General features: G+C 36.5%; 1 protein-coding gene across 1 annotated transcript in view; it reads left to right on the top strand.

Annotated features, from left to right (window-relative positions):
• The first annotated feature begins 175 nt into the window (after positions 1-175).
• The window catches only part of CDH8 (cadherin 8), a 201,688-nt gene continuing 174,918 nt past the window's right edge, over positions 176-26,945 (top strand). Inside the window, exon 1 of the mRNA XM_068693381.1 lies at positions 176-323. The gene's annotated coding sequence lies outside the window, so the exon portion shown is untranslated. The remainder of the gene's footprint in view (positions 324-26,945) is intronic.

Raw genomic sequence — 26,945 nt, 5'->3', positions numbered from 1 at the left:
TCCCAGTAATTAACAAACTTGCTACCTACTTCTCAGATGTCTAATTTGTGACACAATTCTGGCAATTGGCTTCCACTGGAAGCAAGCCTTGCATCTAAAAAGCCCATTTAAGAGAAAAGGAAATTAATCTTCATTAGAATTACATTATTGAATTTAAAAATTTGTTGCTGATACCTATTAACTTAGAAACATCTTCTCACCTAGAAAAAAAGTAACCAATAAGAGGGGAGTTCATTAAAGTAGCTATTCTTTCTGCACACCTATGTCTCAAGTGTGTTTGGGGTACAGTAAATTTCCTTCAGCTCTTTTCACAGAACATATTGGTGAGTTCTTTAAGACGAAAAAGTGGCTAAATAGCTACAGTCTTTTTTGAAAGTGCCTTATGTAAAGAAGAGATCATGGATCTGTTACACTAGCATGCTGATCTTAATAATAGATTGGTTGGGAAGATGCTGAATGTGCTTCTATTTTTATTTTTATTAAATTGACTTTAGTGAAGTTACATGATTTGTCCATGTTTCTCTATTGGAAACTAAAATTGGAACATCTTATGTTATTGTTATCATTAGTGTTGTTAACAAGCTTTATCCCTGATGTGGATTTTATTCTTTGTTGAAATTGTGTCCTGATAAAGGAGAAAAAAAAAAAAAAAATATATATATATATATTAATTATCAGCATCTTTCTTTTGCTGAAATTTTTATAAGATCTTGTGGTACTTAAAGCAACAACTTTTGGTTTCTGAAATGGGTAAGGTTTTGCAATGAACAACAGTTTACATATTTTACAGTATTTATTTGAAATAGTAAATAAATGGCAAAAGTCCATATATACTGTGTGCGTGGCAAAAGAACCAAAACCACCTAGTGACTTTCAGCTGGTTTTAGTATGTGGAGTAGCATGGAGGCTGTAGTTCAGACAGTCAGTGGTCAGTGAAAATCCAGTCTTATGTTGATACCTGCCTGAAGTGGGAGTCAGTGTTGAGCTGGAGCCTTGCTTTAGGAGGGTAATTCAGAAACCACCCTTGCTATTTAGCAAGCAAATAACTTGCTAAAGACAAGAGTGAATTTCAGCTCTGTCTTTTCTGAAGCCTGGATTAGACTGATAGTGGATTTGCAGCTTTCTCCGAAAAGTAAATGCCTGAAAGACATCTGAAAGAACTGAATATCATTTTCTTTCTTAAATTATAGCAATATCATCTTTTATGTAATACCATACTCAATGTAATATCATATTGGTTAGACTGCTTGCTGTGAAAGTAGAATTCCTGCTGCTAAATTTAGTTCCTTACACTGAAGTCATTGGAAGATATGTTTTCTAACCTATAGACCCCATATGCAATCTGCTGAGGTACCCTGAGCAGCTGTTTCTGGATGCATATGACTAGTAGCAATTATAAGTTCATGGAATAAGAAAGCAGTAGGGAGTATGAATGTGTTAGCCATGACTGCACTGTTGAAGGAGTTAATGATGCAAAGGCATAGGAAACCCTTTCCAGGCCATCAGACAGGATGAGCAGTTGTTATGATTGCAGTTCAAAACACTTAGAAAAAATTAAAACTTTGCATTGTTAAATAGAGTTCATCTTTAGTTTAAAGTAAGTTTTCCAAAGGTTTCTAAATGTGAGCGGTTTGATCAATAGCCTGCTTCCAAAACAAGAAATTTACTTTAATTGCAGAATCAAGGGCAAGAAGTTTAATGTCTTTTTACAATGGCAGAGAAGTGGTGATATGTATTGCACATGTGAATTTATTTTTAATTTTGTTGATGGGTGACTGATTAAGTATTTTGACTGTCCTAGTGTTCATATTTGTTATTTTTGTAGGCATTTGGCCATTGACTAGATTCATGATGCCTTCTAGGCAGGTGACCAAAGCAAAAATCTTCAGAAGTGATTGTATCTCTCTGGATTTTCAACAGCTTTATGGGTTCACAAATCAATGGTATACATGCGAAGGGAAATAATGATTTTCGTTTTTTATCCTGATTTAATTTGACTTTCCCAAGGTGATTCTTCTAATGATAATCTAATTCAAACTAGGATGCTTGGTTCTAAGACAAGCTGTTTTCTGTTTTAAGACCAAGTGCAGGGAATGCCCAAAGGCAGAGCGATTGAAAGTATTGTGTATCAGGCTGAAATAGTTCTGAGAAGAAATATTCTCCTGAGATGACTGGGGGGGAGGGAGGGAGGAACACAGCATATTCATGAGAAACACCTGAAACGTTTAGCCCAAATGTCTCATTTCTTCCCAAACACAACTCTGATAGGAAAGTTCCAGCTTCACTTGTTCTTGCTGTTGGAAACTGTAAGAACTCAAGTAGTGCTGAAAGCAGTGTTGCATTACAAGACCTTCTGATGCTTGTGCATGGTTTTTTTTTTTTTTTTTTTGTTTGTTTGTTTGTTTCACTATTTCAGAAGCATTATACCTCTCCAATTTCCTTGATTAGCCGCAGTTAGAAGGTTCTGGATGTGCATCTCTTTCTAATCTTACATTGACTTCAGGCAAAATGTTTTTTTTATTGCTCGTGTAACTGAGTTCAGAATTATTTTTCCATTGTTAGCCTTCATCAGGTGCTTTATTTCATTTAAAGTAATTAAATGGTTAAAGAAAAAAAAAAGCTTTTCCTGTGCTACATTACTGATTTTCTGCTTTTAAACAACTCGGAGCGATGCTGAAATTCAGAATGTGGAATTTGGTTTTGAATTTTTGCTAAGATGCATATGGGTATTTTTGAGTGTTTTAGGCAGAATCAAGGGAAGAGAAAAAACTTGCAAACCTACAATATATAGGATGAATCAAAATAAAATTAATAATTCTATGAATAAGCACTGAAAAAGGAGATGAGTAAGTGTATGGATAACCGAGAAAGCAACAGTACTGACAACATTTCAGTAGTAGAAATTTGTTAGAAGACTAAGATTTCTAGGTACCTTCTCAGAGTGAAGAGATGTAGATTTACATGAGCTAAACCTCATTGCAGAAGTGATGTAAATATTCCTGAAGCACTTCTCAGTGCAGTTATGGTCTGGCACTTCCTCAATTAAATGATCCACTGGTATTTTTAAGTAATTTCATTGGTGGTCAAACAAAGATGTAATGAAGGACAGATTTTGATGGGAGTTTGTATTTCCTGGGGGGTGGGTTGATAAGAAAATTTCTCAACAGGATCAGGTAAAATACGAAAGGCAAAATAGAGATGAAAAGAACATGACAAAAATCTTGAATTTCTGCTGATTTCCCTATTTTTTTTCTAGTGCTGAATTTCAGGTTGAGGTATATTATACTACCCTGTCTTCGCTTTTGAGTATTGCAAAAGATTGCCATTTTATACTGTTGCAAGGCCCCTCTTAAAGGTGAATCTTTCAACACATCTGATGAAGAGGAACAGAACAAAGCAATACAAACTATTGTCCAAGTTGTAAATGGATCTACCTGCCAAAACACATCTGATGACAAAATTGAAGCAGTCAAGAAAGCAAGGAATGTAAGAAACTGCAAAACTGTTTCAGGAGTAGGTGGCTTTTTTTCTAGTTGGGTGATGGGGTGGAAACACAATGAGCCTTTGGTTTCTGATGTAGTTATTCTGAAATTTTCTGTTCAGTGAACCACTTTGCATTTAGTTTTGCACATATTAAATGGACTGCTCATGGGACGTGGATGAAATGAGCATGGACCTTTTTTCTTTATGAATATTTTCAATATTTTATGTTTAGTTATCTACTCACTAGTGATTGAGTTCATAATTTAGACTTCCACCCTCCCCCACTAGAGTAGTTTGTGCAGGCTTTGAATCTCTAAACAACTTTCTGTAGATACTATATGGGATTCAGAGTAATTTACCCAGTAAGTCAGCCTTGAAATAAGAATGCTTATGTGATTTACTGTCCTTTACCTTACACCTCAGTACAGTAGCCTTTTTTCTTATCTTGCTTCCTGTCTCTGTGGGTTATATATTTTTGGCAAGGTGAAAAGGGTTCTATAGTCCTAAAATACACTTAGGTTGTTCTTTTTCCCATATTTTTTTTAAATGTTTATATCTTTACATGAAATAAGGCATATAGAGAAAACATGACTTTCAATGCTTTAATGTAAGAAATAAAACAAGTGGAAAAAACTGAATTAATTTAAGTATTGTGTTAGTCCCTTCTCTTGTTGGTATTTTGGTGTTTCCTTTGAGGTGTTCCCCTGAAGAGTCCAATGCCTTTCTCCAAGTCTGAACTCTGAGGAAAACAAGCTGTGTGTTTTACTTTGGCACACATAAACATATGGGTGATGACAAATTGTTCTCAAATTATCAGTGTGTGCTATCCTTTGTGAAGAGCTTTGAGATGATAGGTGCAGCTGAGATATTAAAACTTGTGTAATATCAAAGGTAACTAAAATGCACTGCTGTAGCTGAGGACAGGTAGACTTAGTATATGGTGAGCCACGGTTGTGTTTCATGTAGATCCTGGCTATTGGAGAGATTCTCTTCAAAATTAGCTTTCACATCCTTATAAGCTTGAGTATTTAGTAGTGATTATTTCAGATTAAGCTTTATAAGGTGCTTGTATATGTATCTTCAATGAATTAAATGGCAATATAAGTGCATAAAATAACTGCATGCATTGGAACAGCAGAACAATTTTAACAGATTATTAATTAACAATTACCTGTTGACTTGCATGAATACCAAAATGATAAGCGTCTATGGAATTCAGTGTAAATTTGTGTATCACCTGTTGCTGTGGTATGTACACAGCAGGATTACTGCTTCTGCAGTTTTTGGCCAGCATATTTGTTGAAATAACCTGTGGTCAGTATATAACCAATTTATTTATCTACACACAGGAAGAAAGTGCTAACAGTAATGTTTATGCAATCCTTGGGGATAAACAGAAAAAGCAGTGCCAGTAACAGTTATTCAGTAGTCCATGGGCACTGGATTCAGATCCTAAATAAAGAATTTGTGTTCTAGATATTTCTAGCAAGAGAGAATATTCTAACTCTTCAGAAAATGGAAACTCTGCAGAATACATAGAATCATAGAATATCCTGAGTTGGAAGGGACCCTTAAGGATCATCAAGTCCAACTCTTGACATGTTCTAGCCTGTTAGCTTCTGTGAGTTCATGTGATATATTCAACAAGCAGTTGGCTTCAGCTCTACAGAACAACTCTTTTGAAGTAATCAAAGTTATTTACGTGTTGCTGCAGTACCATTGCTTATATTTCTGCCAGATGACTTTTATTTCAATTTATGTCACTGAGGAAAGCAGCTGGTTGTTCTTTCAGTACCCTGACAGTTCAGGTTTTTGTTTCACACTCTGCTCGCACTGTTTTCACATTTCTGCCTTCTTTGGCTGGCTGTTGTTATAAATCAATGTTTGGTCAATTTGCCTTGCATTCTGTCTGAAGCCCCATCCCCTAGCTGCACGTTGACAGTCTGAAGTAGTTTCTTCATACTAACTAGATGGGTACTGTTTGTATGCAGAATGAATCAACTTTTCTCTCCTGTATGAGGGGGGAGAATGAATGGAGAAACTAAACCTAAACAGAATTCATTATACAGAGTACAGAATTCTTCTGCATTCTTACACTGCTTCAGTACCTCCTTTCCTCTGTAGAAACTCAGAAAACCGTTTGTGGTAGTTCTCAAAACAGAAACTTTCACTGCAATGATTCTGCAAAAAAAAAAAAAAAAAAAAGCTTTATATAAGTTATGTATAGGAAAACCACATCAGGTCAGTGAAGAATGAATAATCTGCTGTTCAGAGGTGTAATTTCTTGGGGAATACCTATACATTTCTAACACAATGTGTCAAGTTGATTATTTGGGCATAGCGCAGATTTCTAGTGTTGGTAAACTGGTTTGTAGGTAAATTTTTTTCTTCAACATGTAAAGTTGCTGGGTTACATGAGCCATGTAACACCCTAGAAGTGACTGAAGCAAATTTCCTACCTCTCCAGAATGTGAGCTCTAAGCAAAGCATGCTTATTTACTGACAAAACAGAATTCTGTAAAACAGAATCTTTCATCTGGAATCTTGTCTCCTTTGGTCACATCAACTGTAAAAAAAATCAGTAAACCATTATGAAGTTTGCATAGGAAGGAGGTAGTAAGAATTCACCAAACTCTGATTAAACACAAATTAAAAATTCATGGCAGTGAAGCACTGTTCTATCTGATATGGTAGGAAACAATTTTGGGAAATAAAAAACAAGCATTATTAGGTGCAGAAGCCTCTGGTGTATTTTTATTTCATTTTAAACTCAACTTGTCTATTTTGGAAGATTTTTATCACTTGCCTCTTGAATACAGCAATTCTCAAAGGAATTATCTTACCTCCCACACTACTGATGTAGGAATATGCTGTATTTGATGATCAACAACAATACTGTACTCTGGAAAGTGCTTTAAGCCAGTTGTGTTTAGAGGAAACAGATCTTGTAACAGTTGCAAATCAATACTTTTTTTTTTTTTTTTGTATTTGAGGAACACAAACACTTGTTCTAAATAAATACAGCACTACCTAGTTTTTTAGTTTGCTTACCATCAAAACTTCCAGTGATCATGTCTGTGTTTTTGTTTTGGTCATTATGATCTTGGAAGTATATTCAAAACAGAATATTTACATTAAGAAAAACATTAACAGAATGTTTTTTCTCAATATTTATTTTATGTTGGAAGTAAACATGGTCTGGAGAATAATTCAGAACTGATGCTAACCCTTTGTGAAGGTAACTAATACTGTCAGAATTGGCAGGAAAAAATAAATATTCCTCAGAGCGGGAATTTAGCAATTTTAGTGGGATACCTCAGAGCATAGCTTTAAGCAAGAGCAGCAAAGAAGGAATGCTATCTAACTTCAGTCTGCAGCATATAACTTAATTAAAATGAGGAAAATACAACAAGAAAATGAAATAGCATGATGATCAAGTGTAAATTATATATCCAGTGTCATGCGATTTGATAATTACAATTTCCTGACTAAGCCTATACTTACAGCAATGTGTGAGGCAATTTACACAAGGGGAGAGAGGTCAGTCACGTTCAGCAGCAGCCCCAGAGCAGTCTCACATCAGTTCGACAATAAATCAAGTCCTCTAGAAGTTCGGGTGACCACAGTGTATGCTATGGAGTCAGAAACTGAAGACTCCTCTCAACAACTGCTTAGCTGAGCAGTTCTGAGAACTAAACCCCTCTTTGGGTTGTGTGATAAGTAGGTACCCTGAGAAGGGAGCTGGAGGAATGGGCAAGGTGCTGAGCATAGAGGCATGCAGACCATTCCTCAGATTTGTGTTTATGGGCTACAGGGAGGAGGGGGGACCTTTTGGTTTTACAACACAATGGTCAATGGTTCTGTTTTCTGCTGCATTCCCAGAACTGTTTCAGTATTCTCACAAAATAATCCTAGGATCCAGGATGCTATCTCAAGGTATTACTTGTGCTGTGTAGGCAGCAGGAGCCTTTAGAACTGTAAAATTAAACAGCAGGGAGTGCAGAGCTACTTGCTTTGCAAAAGGCCATATGAGAAGGGTCTGCGTGTGTTTTAAGAGTGCGCATTTTTCAATTGCTTATGTTCTATGTACCACTTTAAATATTAATGATCTCCATGCAAATGCTTGATAGCACTAATTCCTAGGATGCAAATGGTATCCTAAAGGAATAGATTTCATAAAGTACAGGGAAATTGCTTTACGTATCTTCAGAGGAGTACTATGTAATGAAAGCAGTACTTCTGAAATCATGTTTCTATGGGAAAATGGAGAAATGTTTGAAATGTTAGGACATCTTTGTTGAAAACGTTTAAGAATTTCATATGAAGAATTTCACTGTTCTGGATTTTGTCATAAATATTGTCTAATCTGCCATAGAAATGTTAGAACTTAAACTATATTAAATGAGTGGTATTGTCTGAATGCTGTAAATAGTTTGGCTTAAAAATTGTTAGATTCTGGCTTTGTTTGAAATAGAGAAAAAGGAGGGCTTCTTACTGAGATAGCTGTCTAACCATATAGTCCTTTTGAGATAAGGCATCAGTAACTTTCTCAGAATCTTAGTTGAGCTTAATGAAACACCTCACTTATCAGCCTTTGCTCTCAGGCAAAACCCTCCTTATCTGACATTCACAGGATTTAACAGGAAGTTAGTTAACATCAAAAAGCACAGATTCTTAGCATGACAAAGTCACCTCTATGTAGAGCATAAGCAATCACACTGTTCATATCCAAGCAAAGTAGTTAAATCTGAACTCCCGAGAGGTTCCAGTCAGAATGGGTAAGAAGATCCTTATTAATAGGATAGCTTTGTTTTGTTCTTTAAAAGTTAGCCTTGTTTTGGAAGCGAATAACTGTTACATGTCCATACCAGATTGAGTGCTTCAGAGAAAAAAATAAACTAGAGGACTGAAAAAAAAAATATTAATTATGAAAATAATCCTTCAACAATTCAGTATTATTCAATGGATGATAGTCAACGGCCTGTATTGCCAAGTCAAGCTATATATAGCAAACCTACTGTTATTGTTTGTTTTTATGTACATTATCTATGATTTTTTACTTGCTTTACTTGCCAGCCCATGGAGCAGAGGAAGTCTGCCTTCAATATCTGATTCTGCTATTTCAGATTAAAGCAGTGTCTTTTAGTGAATACACAACATAGATCCAGAGGACAGCTTTGGGTTTTGTTTGCTAAATGGTGAAAGATGCTAGAGGACAGCTGTAATCTAGAAAGGGAATGGACTTGAAACTGATGTAGAGTAATAATTATGAAGAAAAAAGTCTAAAAAATGCTTCCTTTCAAAAGATGAAAAGTATTATGAAGACTTCAGAGACCTAGAGTGCTACTGACCTAGATCCGGTGAAAGAGGATTGTGAAATATAAAGCATTTGAAATTGTTGTTGATTTTTATTATGTGGTTCATGATAATGGATATTTGACTGTAAGGTTGATCGTTAATGAAGGAGAAATTAAATCTATGCTTAATTTTATGCCGTAGCATATCACCTTGAAACTTTAATTGTAAAAATCCAGTATAGCTGGACTTGATCAGTATTTCAGTTGAGAGCCATGACATGTATGAAGTAGTGCTGATGATGGGCCCCGAGACAGATTAATTCATGCAACTGTTAGAGGGCCTGAACTACTTCAACTTTTCATGATCTCATATTATTTTAAGGTAAAAAAAAATATCTTTAGAAAGTTTCATTACACACCAGTCAATAAAACCCATGTAACCCTTTCTATAAATAGTTTCCTGTTTGCAGTCTTATTGGCTGAATTATTTTTTAAATTATTCTGTAAATGTTAAGTGAATTGTTTCATCCCATGACCTTCAAGCACAAGCTTGCTTCCGAATTAAAGGCATGCTTGTGAAACGTTTTTGCAATGATCCAGAAACACTCGAGAGCAAGCCAGGAATATTTTGTGTCACTTGTTGATGGTGAAACTCCTTTATGGTTTCTTCATTTATTTTTTCTGATAGAAAACATTAATTTGTCAAAAGTGACATCTTTCACTGTTAGATTATGATGGATTCTTTTTCAGAACTAAAGAACCTTCTACAATCCCAATGCCCTACCTCAAGTAGCTTTTGCTAGTAACCTAGCACTTAGTATTGTACCTTTACTTTCAGAAGTGTTTGTGCAAAATGAGACCCCCAGAGACTCTAGAATGTGAGCCTGGCCATGTTTGTGATTACAGGTGATGTAGCCTGATGGAAGCAGAGATGTAGAACAAAATAGTTGTTTTAGAGGACCTGTCATCCACCATACGTGCTTTTGTTTTTCATTAGCTGTCATCTGGCTCTAAGGAAATAAATCCCACACTGCCACACTGTGGTTATTTGGAAGATAGATTATAAGCAAGAAACGTGGACCCCTAAAACCACAGTACAGAGATTTGGTCCTTGTTACTCTTACTCAGATGACAGGTTTGCATAAGGCTGATACCTATAAGGAGTGTCAGCATGACTACTTGTCTCTTCTATTTTTCTTTTATGTTTCATTGAATCCAGCACTTTCCTTTGGGAAGTTTTTATATTCTTGTGAATAACTTTCTCTGAGAAACAGAGGGTAACATCACAAGAAAAAAACGAAATATTCAGTCATCTTAGTTTTGTTCTTGTTTTTAATTTTTTTCTGAAGCAAAATAAAGTGGAATAGCCAGTTGTTTTACTGAGGTAACCTGTATAATTAATCTGATATTCATTGCACAGTGCTTTAAGTTAATTTTACAATAAGCATCAGCCATTAAGGTTGGATTTTCTAGGGGACCCCTGTAGAAGTCTGTTCCTCTTCAGAAGTCCATTTCTAATCTCATCTCTCCACTCACTGTTCTTATGAAATTAACAACCTGCATGCAATTGGAGAAATAAAATTATATGTGCAACCAAACAAAAACCCACAGTGTTGAAGCTTTTTCCTCAAGTGTCCATGGCCCAAACCAGAGTACTCAGCCTGTGACTGTTCAGCAACCTTTTGTTTGTGAACAACACCAGTGCTGTGCTATGCTGTGGGTATCAAGATGTCCCTGACACAACTGCAGCCCTATCCTACCTGGACTTGTTGGGATCAATTTTGGAGACCATGACTTGTGCCACTTCAGCACAGGTGTTTCTTGATCCAGGGCTGTGTTGTATGGAGTGTGTGTCTTACCCATATGAAGACATTTTTGGGGTATGTAACAGGTATGGGAGGAGCCACGATCACATTTGATCTGAAATAAAGCAAAAGAAACAAATCCTTTAGTGTGGGCTCTGTAATTAGTCTTCTGCCTCTTGAATCTGGGAGCAGTTCTGTTGAGCATGTCCAAACTGATTTATCTCAGCAGGAAGAGGGATACTGGAGCAATTATCAATTTAAGCTTCTGTATCTCAAAACTGATTTCTTCAGCTGTGACTAGGAAGCAGTGGAAAGCAAGTGCAGATCATTTCTTTATATTATTTAGTTCTGTATTACAGGGTCTAGGGGATGTTAATCATACAAATTTGCAATCTTTTGAATGCTGGTAATTTGCAGATGGCTAAAGGCATAAAGAATAAGAGAAACATAGGGTTATGCAGTGGCTATATCAGAGCTAGAAAGAAAATCAAGAGTCCTTATTCACTTTTATCCACTTTTAAGCATTAGAGTATACTCTGTAATAGTATCAGGTCTCCATATTTGTTAAAGCAATTGAGAGGATAAATTTCAATGCTCAAATTGATTGGAAACTTAAATGTTTTTAAATTAAATGGATGTTTCTTTCTGTGACATGGGATACTACTGGAGCCTTTAGGACAAAGACATATGGCCCTGGCACAGATTAAGCAATTTGAGTGTAACTAAGGTTATAGTAGTATTCTCAAGTTATAATTGCACTTCAGTGTTTTAAATGGTGTTGTCTTTTTCCATTCCTTGCTACCAGCAGCACATGTGTGACTTGGCACTTTAACCATATGCATTGTTCACATATCACATCAATAAGGTCAGTGCACCTGAGGCAGAACAATCTCTTGCACAGCTTTCCCCATCTCTGCTCCAGCAGGTGTCATAACAGAGGCTCTGCAGGTCACTGTGTTGGTGTCTCTGGGCTTTCTCCCACCAGATGGTTGGGTTGCAAGTGTGAGGTTTGTCTCATTCCTTTTTATTTTTTTCTTCCACTGCTATATCTTTAATTCTGGAGAGTTAGTTAAGTCTGAGTACAGCATGTATAATTTTCTCATTAAATCAATGGACAAGGTCATTATATGTTAAAGGGAGGAAATAACTAGTTCACACATGTTATCTTCACAAAAATATGAGCTGAGTAATTCTGTACTGACCTTTCAATATCATTCAAAATTAAATTCCACGTGCACTCTGCTACTGTGTTCCATTCTGATGCTGCTATGATGTTAGAATGGCTTTTAGAGGAAAAATAAACTAAGTATTCCATTGTAGCTGTTCCATTGCATTTACTTGTCACTTTTTTGATCCTTTTCCAATATTTCTTTGTAATTTAATGCACATATTACACTTATATGTTATTGATCATGGAGCATTGGGTAGTTTTTGATTAGAATAAAAACTGCTGTAAACTTTGCATATATCTCTGTTTCCATAAATACAGGCCTCGATATGCTTAAGAGTAACAAATGAGGGGACTTGTCTTTGAAACTATAGAAAAAGCATTAATAAAGACTTGTAGTCATGAAATGAATTGGTCTGTCTCCATGGCAGGAAGTGATTTCTGCAGGGTGTAATTCAGAACACAATAGAAAATTGCTACAAAGGTGCTGTAAAGATACAGAGTGGTAACAGATAAGCCCCTAGAGGACACATTTATTAGAGGAATAGTAGTGATTTGAGAATGCAACCCTGAAAGTTACTGTTCCATTTCTTCAGTGTGAATATGCTTAATTGCTTTATTGCAATGCTTTAAATGTGGTGCTTGACAAATAGAAATCTACATGTAAAATGCTTCCTTATTAGGATTTCAGCAGAGGCCTTAAGACAGAAGCATTTATTTCTGCTAGTGGCAATATTCTTTATTAGCTAGATCTGTATGAAAATGCATGGATACTATGCAAAGGAAATTGGGTACTTTGAGGAAAGTTTTGTCTCACTCTGTTCAGAACCCAGTACAGCTGGCCTTTAATGCTTACTGTGGTCTTGGAAAAAATCAGAGCATAGCTGACTGTTAAGGTCAAAAGTAGAGTGAAGGATTTATTGGAAAATTAGGTAATTGGTAAGTATTTTATCTTAATGCTAGAGGTTTGTTTCTGTAGCCAAACATTTTGCAGTAAGTATAGACTTGATCACAGCAAACCTTCTTCCAAACCCAAGATTTATATAAGAATTCCAACTCTATCCTGATCTGAAGTCGTGGTTTAAATATGTGTGGACTTCTGTAAGTTTTCATTTTTTAAGTTATAGCTAAGTATTAGAGATCACTTCTAAAAACTTTCTGCACCTAAAAATGAATCCTTGAGGCCAGAGACTGTGCTGAATAAATGGCTGCTATTTTATTGAAGCATCAGATCTGTGGTGACTGAGCCCTGATCTGAAGATGATGAAATTAGAACTGGATAAGAAGGTAGTTCATCTTAATGCAGTTTCTTTCAAACTTGAAGATTTGCGTAGGAAGAGAATAAAACTTTGCCAAGGTTGAGGACAAAATATTAAACAGCAGCAGGATGCTCAGAAGCCAAGGGTGCTTTTGCCAAGATGTATGAATGCCATGTTCAGGCAGTTCTGCTCTAGACTAGATTAATGTCCTGACCTTTCTAGTGATTAGTCTAGGATGTCTCCATGTCTCTCTGGTTTTGACCAGAGACCTTTCCCAGTGTATTGCTAAAGTTGGTCCATTCTAGGTCTTTCATCTGTTGTGACTGAAATAATTTAGTCGAACTAGTCAAGAATTTGGCTGCTTCAAGTACAGACAGATAGGGTGACTTGCCAAACCAGAAGGAGCAAAATGGAACGGTTTCAGTTTGAAGCTGAGTTCATCCCTTTGCTTTAGAGATAACAAATTCCTGAACTGAGAAGGCAGATACAACTTCCACTTTGAGAAAGGACAGTAGGAAAGGTCAAAACAATTTAGAAGAGATTTGTCTCTTCAAATAAGGCAAGTAGTTACATTGTTTTAAAAAAGGAAATGAAATCTTCATTGTGGAGAAGTTATTCATGTAAAACAGATTAAAATATGCATTCCTAATATGTAAATATAGAGTCAATTAACATGAAGCTTTTTTACAGTGTAAATGATTGTAACCTGTCAGTGTCCTCTGGGACGACTTTGAAACTGAAATGCTTCTTCTCTATAGTCCCAGTTAACAAAAATCAATAAACAGTAAACATAGAGCAGTCTGTTGCCAAGTGAGCAATGTCTGAATAGGACAGTTTAATTTTCAGCAGATGAGCAGAATTCACCAGGCTTGGGAGTCCACAGAGTGCTTTGTGCATGCCAGGACTAATTCCAGTGGGCAACAGAGTAAAACTTGGAAAGAGAAGTACTACCTGTGTGTCTGGACTGACTCCTGTTTTTCCTCTGCTTTAGTCATTTACACTTGCAAAAAGTTGGTGTGAAGAAGGTATAAAAACACTGAGGCATTTACTAGCATTTTGGCTGACTCTTGTTGATGCTTGAAAGAGCAGGGCAGTCTGAATGTTGGGAGGCCAGTATAGAAAGTCATCGTGTGCCAAGTTCATGAAGATGCATTTCCTCTGCCAGTGATTCTGCCTGGAGTCTGAAGAGAGTTTGGGAGGCAAGAGGCTAGGTCTTTATGCTCCCACGAATGCCATGATTCTCTATAGAAATCATGCTGTGAGGAGTAATCAAGTCATAATAGAGATAACAGGTAACTTATACATAAAACTATGCAAGTGGATGCATAACGCTTTTCCTGTTGAACAGCTGGAATAACTATTCGTTCATAAATGAATTATATCATCTAACAGTGGCAGTTAAGTGGCCATGCTTTACTCCTATTTCTAGGAAGCAACCTTTCTGAAGTATTCACATATGAAAACAAATACGGCCTTTTTGCATGAGGTTTGCTCACATACATCTTCTTGCTCATATGTAAAATGAAAACATATTATGATCCTTGAGATAGTCATCACTGCGTCTTTAATTGCATTAGTCCAAGTTGCAAATAACTTGCATGTTTCTGGCAGTACAGAGGTTGGCTCAACTAACTGCAAAACTAAAATTAAGTAGATCACTGAGGTTTTTGCACATTTGCTATGTTCAGCATTTGAAAGCAGTGTCTGTTGAAAGTCTGTCTACTTAAAATTCAAGCACTCTGCAACTAAGGAACTCCAAAAAGAGGTAATGAACCATAAATTATTGCCGTTAGATATTTAATACTCAATCAGTATGTGCTCTCTCATGCATATCCCACTGGCACTGCATTTATTCTGACAGTGTGGTACTGGTTCAATTACTTCGCTCATTTACAATAAAAGATTAATGAAAAGAGGTATATTTTAGTTCAGAGATTAATTGCATCCCTTACTTTCCCTACACTAGAAATATTCAACCCATAATCCTGATAGCTTTTTCGTCAACAAGTACATGGAAAATTAATAGACTTTCTTCTGCTGGAATCCTCAGTAGGCTTGCAGATACAAACACCCAGGGAAAAGCTGACTGAAAGTTGGCTTTCTGGTATGGAGGAATTAATTTACCTTCTCTCCCCTGCTCTTTCTTTTTCCTTCTCTTTAATCCACTCTGATGCTTTGAATTTGCCAGAATAAAAATGTTCATGGAGTAAGAGTTTGAAACAAGCACACTTTTTGTCTTATAGTCTAATACATGTTGTGTATTTCCCTACCGAGGTGCAGCTGAAGGCAGCTAGTCATCGTGAGGGTGGGTGGACATTCCAAGCACTTTCTAGGGTGTTACTGCCCTATAAAATTTAACAGTTCTTATATTTGCAGGGTACTTGTGAAGGTTTCTAATAAAATGGATTTTTAATCTTGCTATGAATGTTGTTGATACTTCTTTGAAATCACAAAAGTTCTCACACAAAGACACAATAAACTCTTGGGTATTTTAGTCTGCAGTGTTTACTTCGCTGTATAAAGAGGATAGAAAAAAAAAGATATTCATATGATGTTGATGTAGGGAGAAAAAAGTGTTCTGAGATTTATCTACCTTAACAGGAAAGCTAAGAGGCAATAAAAAAGACAATTACAATTCCAGGAGAAAACTCACCAACGACAATGGTTTATAAAAATACAAAGTTAGAGGTATGCATACAAGCTACAGAACCTTAAGGCAGATTTTGAGCAGTTCGCACCTCTTTGGCTTAGCCTCTGAAGCAGTAGCCAACTTGTCACCCTACTGGAAAGCCAGTGTAGCAGGGCAGGCTTCAACAGGTATGGCTCTGAGCTCTGTTTGACTTGTGGATGCTTTTTAACACTGCTTTCTGGGGCTGAGCCTGCAAAACTAGAAGGGTAGTCTGAACACAATAATCTTGTCAATATTTTTGACAGTTTTGGTTTTGTTCCCTACAGGAAACTACTGGAAGTAGGGATTTCAATGTTTTAGACATTTTTTTTTTTTTATTATTTGGGCAGAAAAATAGATGTAAGCTTTCGGTATATGTCTAGTAGATGTGTGTATTTTACCTGACTTGTTTGTCTCTGCATGGTCCTGTAATTAAGGCTCTTAGAAATAGCTTTAAAAAGTGTTTCCTGGATATTCTTCTACATATCTTCTGTAAAATAAGCAACAGCTACCTTAAAGTACATGCAGCTCAACCTCAAAATGCAGTTTTAAGTATCAGGATCCTTTTTAATCTGTACTGTTTTTCATCTCATTAAGGCTCATCATTAACTCAGGGTAAGCCTTGCTGACTCTGAGAGCAGAATGAAAACTGCAGTGGTTTATGACTAGATAGTACAATTTATGGGGCAGTTTAGACTAAGGTAAATGAAGAAGCATGACTTCAGGGAGTCCAAGTCCTCAGTGGTCATTATGCATCCAGATTTATCTCTTGTGGGCTGAACGAAGACTTGGATAAAATATTCAGACTTGGATTGCTGCTATCTTAATAGAGAAGACTTTACAGGCCTGTTTAATCTGTCTGGAGTAGGGCCTGTCTGTCTTCAGGTCACATTCTGTCTCAGTACAGTTGCACAGTATAAGGGATTCTGAGTTTCCAGCTTAAAAAGAGGACATATAGCAAGTAGATATGCACAAATTTTGAAGAACAGAAGTTAGGTGATATTGCTTAATGTGCTATGCTCTCAGCTCATAGTGCTGTTGTTCATTTTCATCGTCTTGCTAGGCACTGGATCTTTTTGGAAATATTTTCCTTAAGGAAAAAAATGTTATTTTCTGGCTGATTTCAGGATAAACTGGGTTTACTTCTTATTCATTTTAATGAGAACTGAATAGTTTGCTGATAGCTACATCTGAATTAGAAACCTGCAGCAGCATGCTGTTGTTGCATGTAACTTTTCTGTGTGAAAATCATGGCCTAGTATTTTAAATCTGAATAATTTAGCTTGTTTTACTTCTGTCTATGCTGACTATTTCTTTGAATGCTGGATGTTTCTATATTTCACTTCTGATATTTCTACTAGTGGATTTTTTTTTTTACTTTAATAATACTATACTTTATACTTTTATAATAATAATGTACTTTAGAGCTGCCTGTAATTACTTGGAAGATATGACTTCTTGTGTAAGTTATATGCCTGTAATTAAAGGATCTTGAATTTATATCTAGAGTTAATAGTACCCATGATAATAGAAAACTTATGTAGATTTTAATAGGAAACAACGCTTGCTTTTATAAGATCCTGTTTAAATTGGCCTGAAATGATTTCCTTCCAATAGAATTGTGGAGTATGTCTTAAGGGGCAAAGTTGAGAAAAATGTGTGAAGCTCCACATAGTAGACCCTGGCTTGAGTGCCTTTGCAGGATGACATGTGAAGCTGCACCTTGCCATTGGATTTATTTGCAGGTATGATGCAGCACCCTGAAGCTGGAGTTGTCTTCAGCCAACTCAGAATGTGTAATGCTGAAAGTTATGTGTTACTTAACCCTTCTAGGCACTGATGCTGCATAGGTAGATCAAATTCTGACCTCAAACCTTCTGCAGGGGTGGATTTTGAGGTATTTGTTCCCAGCGTTTCACTCTCCACAGCCTGGCAGCTCAGCCTGTAGCCTTGAGAGGACTGAAGCAGGTGTGTTTAAAGCCTACAACACAACTGACCCTAGGGACGGCTCTAGCTTGTGAGTCCTGTGCGAGAGCAGTCACTTACAGAAGAAAAGGAGATCATGGAAGCTTTTCTGACACCACTTGTTTTCTTGAATTGTTTAGAAATATTTTTCTGCCTTTGAGCATGTAGGAAAGTCTAAGAAGAATATGCTGATAGAAGTTCTGTTTGTGGGATACTGACTATCACTGACTATCTTTACAAAAAAAAAAAAAAAAACCTACTGTAAAACTAATATTCCATGTTTTTTGTTCATTTTTAATCCTAACTAACTCTTGATCTAAAATCTTGGATGGACAATTTTCCAGAACACACATTGAATATATCAGGGCATCTGTTTCTTTGGCAATTGATTTTCTTTTTTTCTTTTGGGTACAGTCGGGGCAGGACCAACCAAGGGAGGAAAGAAGAACATTGATCTCCTTTCCCTGCTTGACTGAATAGATCTGTGGGGGTTTTTGCTTCCAGGACCTAATTCAAAGTTCAAGAAAATTGAGTCTTTCTGTCCACTTGGAAAGCTTTGAATAAGGCTTATAGTGGATTATTACACCTTTTATTTTGTGTGTATAAATACAAAATATAATATGTATAAGATCAGTTTGTTTAATTAAAAATCAGCTTATACTGCTATTGATTTTTTAGCTCAGTAAAAACACAAGTAAAAACAAGGCAAAGAGCCAAATGATGACAAATCTTGGGGAAAAAAAATCTAGCAGCATGCTATATCAGCCAAGTAAAAAGTACTATGGAATAAGAAACATGGCCTGATGTGTTGAATTCTTTTAATGATCTACAGCGTTGACGCAGTGTACAGGCTAGCACAATTCTTTTGGGGGAGAAGAAGTAAGAGAAAGATCACTCCACTTTTCATTGGATATTTGATTGCATTTAGTTCTGCTCATCCTTGAAGGAAGATGAGGTTCATTTTAGTCATTTTACATTATAACTAAACCTTATTGAAGCTTAGTGTTTTAAATTGCCTTATTAGTTGTTCTGCCTTAAAATATTGCATTCTATTAATTGACTGCTTGTTAGGAATAAAAAGTAGAAAACTATCTCAGTGAATGAATGGTTGTATCTTTGGATGCTTTTTAATGTATTCTCAGAACTGTTGTCCTCTAACAAGGATCACTTTTTTTCCTGCAACCAGATGAGGGAGGAAGGGAAAGGGGAGCTTGAATTTATCTGTTTTGAATGTACTCTATTTTCCTGGGTCACTTATTCTTCTTTCCTGTCCTCATGCTGTTCAACTACATTATGATCTAAGAACAATCTGAATTTATAGAAGGGTTTATATGATGGACTGAAGTGAATTGGGTGCTTCAGAAATTCTCTCTACCTGTACATACTGTGAATCAAGAAAAAAATAGTTTGAATTTTAAAGCTAAAAGTTACTTTTGCATAATAAATCATAAGGAGAAAGGGAAAGATGTGGCTATGTTACTCCAAAACTGCACTGCAATGCTTCTATGATCATCCCTTCTGTAGCTGATGTCCTGGAGTTCTCAAAATTGCTTTTAATTCTTTCTATGGAGGATTTATCTAAAACTTTCTTTTCCTGAAGACCTGAAATGGATTTTAAACAATTAGCAAAGAATTTAGCAATTCTTTGTGCCATCTAATGTCATCATAATGTTCAGAAACTCACCTGGTATTGAGGGAGGAAGAGGCAGGGGGCTTCTTCATCCATAATGAAGATAGTAGGTCAGTATGTTTTAAGGGATAATAATATTGGTGATGACATGACTGTCTCAAGCACACAAAGGTTTCAAAGTCTTTAGAGTATTGTTGAGATTGAAATGATCCAAAGATATGACTAATTTTATAAATAACTGGCATATATTTGTTAATTTTACTTTTCCTGTTAGAAAAGTATGCGAGAATTTGAAAGAAACCACTGGACAAATATTAGGTGGAGAGTATTTGCCCCTTCTCATAATATGAATCAGAATAAGGAAATGAGTCTTTGCTGGAGTCTTGTTCTTGTACTCTGCAGCTGGTGCAGTGGTTTAGCCTGCTATGCATTTGCATCAAAAACACAATTAGGGTAGGGCATTAAAAAATTAAAGTCTACATTAAGAATGGAAAAGGGAGGGGGGAGGGGGGGGAGGTGTGCAACTGATCCATCTGAAGTAAGAATAGTGAATCAAGATTAGCTTCAATTAACCGTTGTAGATGATAGTATCATCACCCAACTGCACTCAGAGCATAAGCATTCTACATTTTTAAGTCACACTCAAGAAAAAACCCAACTAGTGTAAATCAATGCAGTTCTTGTTGACATTTGAAACACAACTTGTCTGTTAAAGGTACAGTGTATTATACTTATTTTTTTTTAAACTGCAGTACTACAGAAGGTGATTGTTATACTTTAAAGAGTATGTGTGCATAAGCATTTCTTTAGGCTGGGGAGTAGACAGATGATGATGGCAGTCAGCCTCCACAGACGAAACATGGGATAGACCTATCCCAAGCAGAAAAGAGGCTGAGATGATGATTTCTGGGATAAGTAGGCTTCCACTCCCTATGGAGGTTTATAGCAATTTATTTCTTGCAGGAGTAGGAAATGCCAAAATACATCAAAAGCCTAAAAGCAGTTACCTTCTTTTAGCATGCCTTACCAAGCTGTTTCTCTTCAGGTGTAGAATGTCAAAGCCCAAACACTCAGGTTCAAATGCTAATTCAGGAGCGTTTTTCTCATGGATGTGATTATCAGTGTGACCACTAGTTCAGTGGGAGTCAATAGCTTATTGAAATAATGAAAAAGAAGCCAAGGGAGAAACTTTTTTTTTTTTTTTTTTTTTTTTATAAAAGTCTTACATGTATCCTCATGCAGTTAGGGCCAATGTTGCTGCTGAGAAGTTGACTGGAGAAGAATCTAGCTTGAGAGAAATACCAGCATAAGTGAAACAGTTTTCTACAAATCCTTAGGTCCTTGTTAAATTCTTGTGTAACTGGTTCTGGTGGGGTGAGCAGGACAACTAAATAAAACTCTTGCATCATCTTTTTCTGTGTAGTATTTGTCATAACATTTTTTATTTAATCTCACCCTTTTAAATCAGCTCTTGGCACTTGGTTGACTCCACAGGAGATCTTCTGAGTTAGTTTGGTGCCTACTGAATGTCTTGATCTTGTCGTCACTTAAGTGTGGAAGAGAAAAATTTAGAAGGCTTATAATTTACTCCTCCTGGGGAGATCTGTGCCATACATTGTATTCCTTGAGATGAATTACGGGGGGGAGGAGGAGGGAATACAATTTGCTGAAGTGAAACTCAACTTCATTTGCTTTGACTTTGAGGAAGAGTTAACTACCAAAGAGTAAAGAAAATGGTCCTACTTGAAAGAAGAGAATAAAATCTTCCCAGGTGGTGTAGTGGTTTTTCCTCAAAAAAAAAAAAAAGGGGGGGGGGGGGTGTGTGACCAGAGTTTTCATAAAAGAGAATGGGCTCCTTGCAAAATGGATGGTGTGCTTATGACAGAAGTCCTCAATAGGACACAGCAGCTAGATTCAGACCCAGAGAAACAAGAAATTCTATGAAAACTAATGATGTTATTGACAAACTCTCAAAATGTAGTTTGGAATAAGACTTGGTGTGAATACAACTGAAATGACCAGCTGGTGCATTTGTGATCCCTGAACCTGTCAGTTTTATCCTCTTCCAAACTCTCTAGTGATTTGTGTTCTCTGAATTGTTTCTCTTTGCAATCTCTATCTCACTATAGGGTTCTCTATTCAGAACAGAAAATGAAAGAGGGGAAAAAAGAGGAAACCAAACCATTGCACAAGAAATTTATTGCAGATAGCAATTTAGAAGACTCATTATCCCAGCATGAGAAAAATACAGTAGAGTTCTAAGAAAGCCAACAAAATACAAATGCAGTGAATATACTTAGTGATTGAATAGACGATATGGTATTTTCAGTTGATGTTAATAAAGATCCAAATTTGTTTTGTTGAAATAGAATGTATTAAGTAAATATTGAATGCTAATTATATACTGCTGTTGAAAAACCAGCAAATATAGCGCACAGGAATTTCTACCATTTTGAGCTAAAGTTACTGATTAATTGGAATGGTGTTACCTAAGGTACAGGCAGAAGCCTCAGTAGCAAAAACATTAAAAATACTTTTAATAATTTTCTAAGAATTGCCAAGAATTTTTAAAGTATAGTAACAAAAGGAAAAGTACGTAGTGTTGAGATGGAGAGAGAATTTTCAAGTTTCAGATTTTTGACTGGACCAAACTAGAAAGGTAGTTCTGCATTGTTAGTGTTTTTAACACTGTTTTCTGGATTGCAGCAGTTTTAATGTATGCTGTTTTCTGATCAATTCCTTCTCGTTTCCCACTAAATGCTTTTTTGAAATGCAAAGACTCTTGTAAATGGAGTTAGAGCTCGGCAAAAACAGTAAGAACAGCAATTTTTGTTGAACATATTCTGTCTGGCTATAAAAATCAGTAATACTTCAAACACTGCATTTAGATATGTTCATCGCTGCGGTATATCTCAACTTCAGCTTTTGCATCAATAAGAGGTATTTTGTGCTGTGGAGGTGAATATCATGTAATAAACTCCAATGTCTTGAAATGAATTGTATGTCAACTAGCTTTTTACAGTCTAACCTTTACTCTGTCTATCATTGCAGGAACAGTAATTTTAATTTAGAAGGTAGGTAAAGTGATATAAGTAGTACTTCAATTTTTTTGTTTGAAATTTCAAACTGCTGTATTGCAGCAATTACAGGAGCTGATATGAGGGGAACACCACTTGCAGGACTTGTAGAACAAAAAGTAAAGTTTTTTTCCTGCTGAGTTAACAGAACTGAACTTTGCTGACTCATGAGGAATTAACAGAGCAAGTAATAAAAATATTCCTGCTGTTACTGAAGTTCAAAAGACGCCTGTCACATAAAAATTGCATGACAATTGTTCAGGTGAAGTCATCCTGGTAAGGGTTGACTCCCTAATGAAGCTATTAAAGGAAGATACCTGGGAACTATGTAGCATCTACCCATTGTGAAAGCCATCATAGGTGACCTTTCCAGCATGTCAAGGTCCACTTCAGTTTGTGCGCTTTTCTGTAATTCACTGCAGTTTAGGAATCTAGTGCAAGTATAATGGCAACTGTTACGAGAAGGGAAATACAAAAGTAATCTCATTTGTCCAGCCTGGATATAAATAGGATAAACTTGTAGTATGTGGCAAGGTAGGCTGAATGTTACTGTAGTAATAAAGGGTAAAATAGTTCATACAAATAGTTTGTGCTGTTCTTTAAAATTGCTTATGGAGAACATTAATTCCATATTGATAGAAGGAAACTGAAAGAAGGAACTTAGTAGTTTGCAGTGGACTTAGTATGATGTGATGCATTAATACTTGCAATACTAGGCCACCTTACCCTGGAGGCTGGAGGGGGAAGTTCTTGGGCTCTTGGTCTCAGCAGCAGCATTTTTTTGGTAAGGAAAAGACAGAACAACTGAACGTGTATTGCCTCTCTTCACCTCGTCCCAGCTCTGGCACCATGTGCCTTCCATACAATTTTCATGGTCTGTCTCTTGCCTTTAAATTTACCTGCTTACTTTGGGGGTCCTCTGGTTGGCAAAGAAAAATACCTTTGCCTTTAGATTCCACAGTTATACATGCACATTATTACTGCTCTAAATGTTTTGTTGTCATATATCCTGACCCATAGCACAAAACCATGGGCATTTATTGCTTCCTGAGGGGTAGCACCTGGGGATATAATTTCAGGGTTCTCATGAACAGTGTTTGTAAAATCTATTACTGGTCATTCAGGGACATTAGTTCAGTGCTCTAAAACCTACATCCATGCAACTATTTTGTTAAACTATTGGTTTTGACCTTTATCAGTCTTTGAATGGCCTGGAGAGTATAAGAATAAATATGTTAGCAGCATAGAGGAAACGAGAAATGCAGTCTGATGTCATATATGGCTGCTTCGAATAATTTAAAATTGACAAGGTAGACAAAATGTATGTTCTCATTCACTTCTTATAAAAAAGAGAATAGATGAGCTTAATCATTTCTCTGTCTAGATGAAAAATGTGTTTTTATTAGTTTTGTTAACTACTTGCCAGAGTCTTTGTACTATCCAAAGATCTTGTAAACCTTTAATAAATTGAGCTATTTAAACACACTCTTAGATGGCCTTCCTGGAATGGGTTTGAATTTGTATGGCAACGCATTCAAGAGAAGTTAGTCCTTCTGTTCCTCTTTCCCATTCATAAAACTGGTGTCCATAGACAGTGTTCCAGTGTTAATATTGTATTGTACGTGAATACATATTTTATAAACTTCTTAAAATGACATTTTATGTGAATCTTAGATACTAAATATTCTGCTTTAAAGCAAAAATCAAGTCCATATTGCAGTGCCCAAGACTTGCTTGGTTCTTTTCCTTACAGTACAAGACATGTTAAGTCAATGAGGAGCACTTAATTTGTACTAAATCAGGTACCTTGACATGTGAGATGAGGCTCTGTGACAGCTGTTGGAAAACTTGGTGTTGTTGCTGTACTGATGCAGAACCAAGCATCTAATTTTCATTGAGTTTCCATGTAATGATGACTTCAACAGTAATTTACGAACTTTAATTAAAATACTTTCCAGCTAATCTTTTGACATTATTCCTTTAATTATAAAAGACATCAGTTATATTAATAGTGTGCAAGACTACCTTATTTGCTTTAAAATGTAGGTGCATGTACAATTAAACTTTTGCCAATGTTTCACTGTTCTGGATGGGATCAGTGACCATTATGTGTTACAAGGCTTACAGAGCTGTGATAATGAAGCAAATTTGTGCTGAAAAACTGTACTTCAAGGGAATATTAAAGCTCATTAATTTCATTAGCTGTGTGTATCTTTTTCAACATAACTTTAAAGAAATCCTGTATCACCATGTAAGAGTATTGTAGCATTGCAGCATGGACCAATTTGTTTAATATCTGACTTCATAGCAAATAAACATTTTCACATGATTAGTTTAATAGTATGCTAAGACGGGATTTTCTTTCAAAGTTGAGCATTTTCTTTTACATATTTCTTAGCTGTAGTCAGCAGTAACACGTTATATTCCACATCATTAGGACCTAGTAGAGTCTCAAGAAATGATGTGGCTTGGTACAGAATGGGTGAAGCTGGGAGTTGTACAGAACAGGCTGAAGGCATAAGCAAAGTAAGTTGCAGTCTAGGATGGGAGGACAAATTAATTTGATATTTTAGGAGGCTGGAGTTGGCTTTTTCCAGCTCAGCTCTTAGTATTATTGCTAGGCCTATTGCTCTTAATACTCCTTCATGCTTCAGCTGTTCCCTCTATCACAGTTATGAATCCAGTCTTTTGAAACTGCTGCTCTGCTCATACATCTTTCTTCTGAGCTCTTTTTACTTCCAGAAGTAAGAGAAGGCTGTAGCTCTTGCTCCATCTTTAAGGGGCTGAGAAGGGCACACAGTATGGAGGAGAAAGGGAAGAAAAGCTGTTTTGTAGAGGTTGGAGAAGGCTTGAGGGTGCACATCTGTAATATAAAAGGCAGTTTGAAAGGATAAGTGAGGAGTTTATGATCCCCAAAGGAGAGTGGAGGGGAGTATCAGGAAAGAAGTAGGCTGACCAAGGACAGAAAGATTCTGTTTCAGTCCCTGATCTCTGAAAGATCCAGCTTTAGCTTTAGTCCCTGATGTTTCCCATCCCTCTCTCACCTTACCCTCTAAAATGCTGTTAAACTTGCTTTTTTTTTTTTCCTTCACCTACAAATATTTTTAACTTGGGGGGAATAGGTGGATGGGAGTTGTTTTTTTCCTACCTTAAGGACTCTGGGTAGAAGTAAAATTTTGCTTAAGATCTTAGGAAGCCTTGAGCTGGCTTTGTTTCAGTTCTGTGTGAGGTACCACCAAGAGGACCCGGAGTTTTGCTTGGAAGGCAGAAGGATCCCACCAGGGTAAAGGACTCACATGGCTGAAACTGCAAGCAAGCAGGATCTGGGAAAGGCTCAGTCGTCTTTACTGAGATCTGATGAAGCAGATGAGAACTTCTTTGCCCAGTTCATTCAAAATTCCCATTCAACTTGCTGGAGCTTAAACAGTTGGGGCAGGGAGACTTCCTTGTTCACCTTTGCACTTGAAGAATATTGTAGTGCTTCAGTACCTCTGGGATATTAAGACAGTTTTCTGCTTAAAATGCTAGTGCCAGAAGCTATTCATACAAAGCCTGTTTGGGTGGACAGCTATGGCATTTGCTCCTCTTGGGGTCAGCTCCCTGCTTATTATTTTGGGAGGCCTTTTAGTTGGCAACTAAACAAGAAGCAAACTTCCCTTTTCTAATGGACCTGATTACATGCTGGTACAATAAAAATATTAATGGACTGCATTTGTAAGCCCTTCCCTTATGGGGGCTAAAACAAAAAAGCCAACCTGCTGAAGTCACAGCAGATCAGTTGCAAAGTAAGATGTCATGTAATGAATACTTCCATTGCTTTGCTGTTAGCCAGGACTCTGCTTAATCAGTTACTAAAATCATACACTTTACAAGTAAACATATTGAACATTAACCCTTTACTTTTAGAGAAGTCACAAATTCTTTATTTAAGGAAGTAACTTTAAGATTTGATTGCTATAATCATAATGCATCATAAAATTGTCCTAGCAAATATTCTGTTTTATTCTGTAGCTCTTGTTCATCTGGGGTAAGATCTTGCTTTACAGCCTGAATTTTGAGTTGTCTTTTAATTAATCATTTTCCCTGCTAGGTCTGCTGTTTACTACAGTGTATTTCCAGAGGTGTCCCTTTCCTTTTTGCATAGTCATTATTCCTTCTTAATAGGCAAAAAATATTATAAAGAATTCATTGGTGGCTGGATTTTTGCAACTGCTTCTGAAGAAGGGTAAAAGTTTGGTTTGCAATTAGGAAAAATAAATTTAAAGCATAGTTCCAAACTTAAGCAAGAAGAACCTTGCTTTTAAATGATGGCAATACATTTCCTCATAAAAATGTAAAACTGTTTATTCTGTCCCAAGAGAGCCTCTTAAAAAGTTAGGATGGCGAGACTGTAGCATCTATTATTTTCCTTAGAGTGCTGATTGCTCCCAAGCTCTGCAATCCTTTTGTATGCTGCTCAGCATCAGTTACAGAAAGGGCAGAGATCTTGACACCCAAGGAAGGATGCAGTAAGAGGAAGCCAAAATTGTCATCGGTGGGGAGAGACTTCATACAAAACTACAATGCTAACTGCTGATGTTGACTCAGAAGGCT

This window comes from Anas acuta, chromosome 10, assembly GCF_963932015.1.
Source record: "Anas acuta chromosome 10, bAnaAcu1.1, whole genome shotgun sequence".
Lineage (NCBI taxonomy): Eukaryota > Metazoa > Chordata > Aves > Anseriformes > Anatidae > Anas > Anas acuta.
The sequence above is the reverse complement of the archived record's forward strand: the minus strand, read 5'-3'. Positions and strand labels throughout refer to the sequence as shown.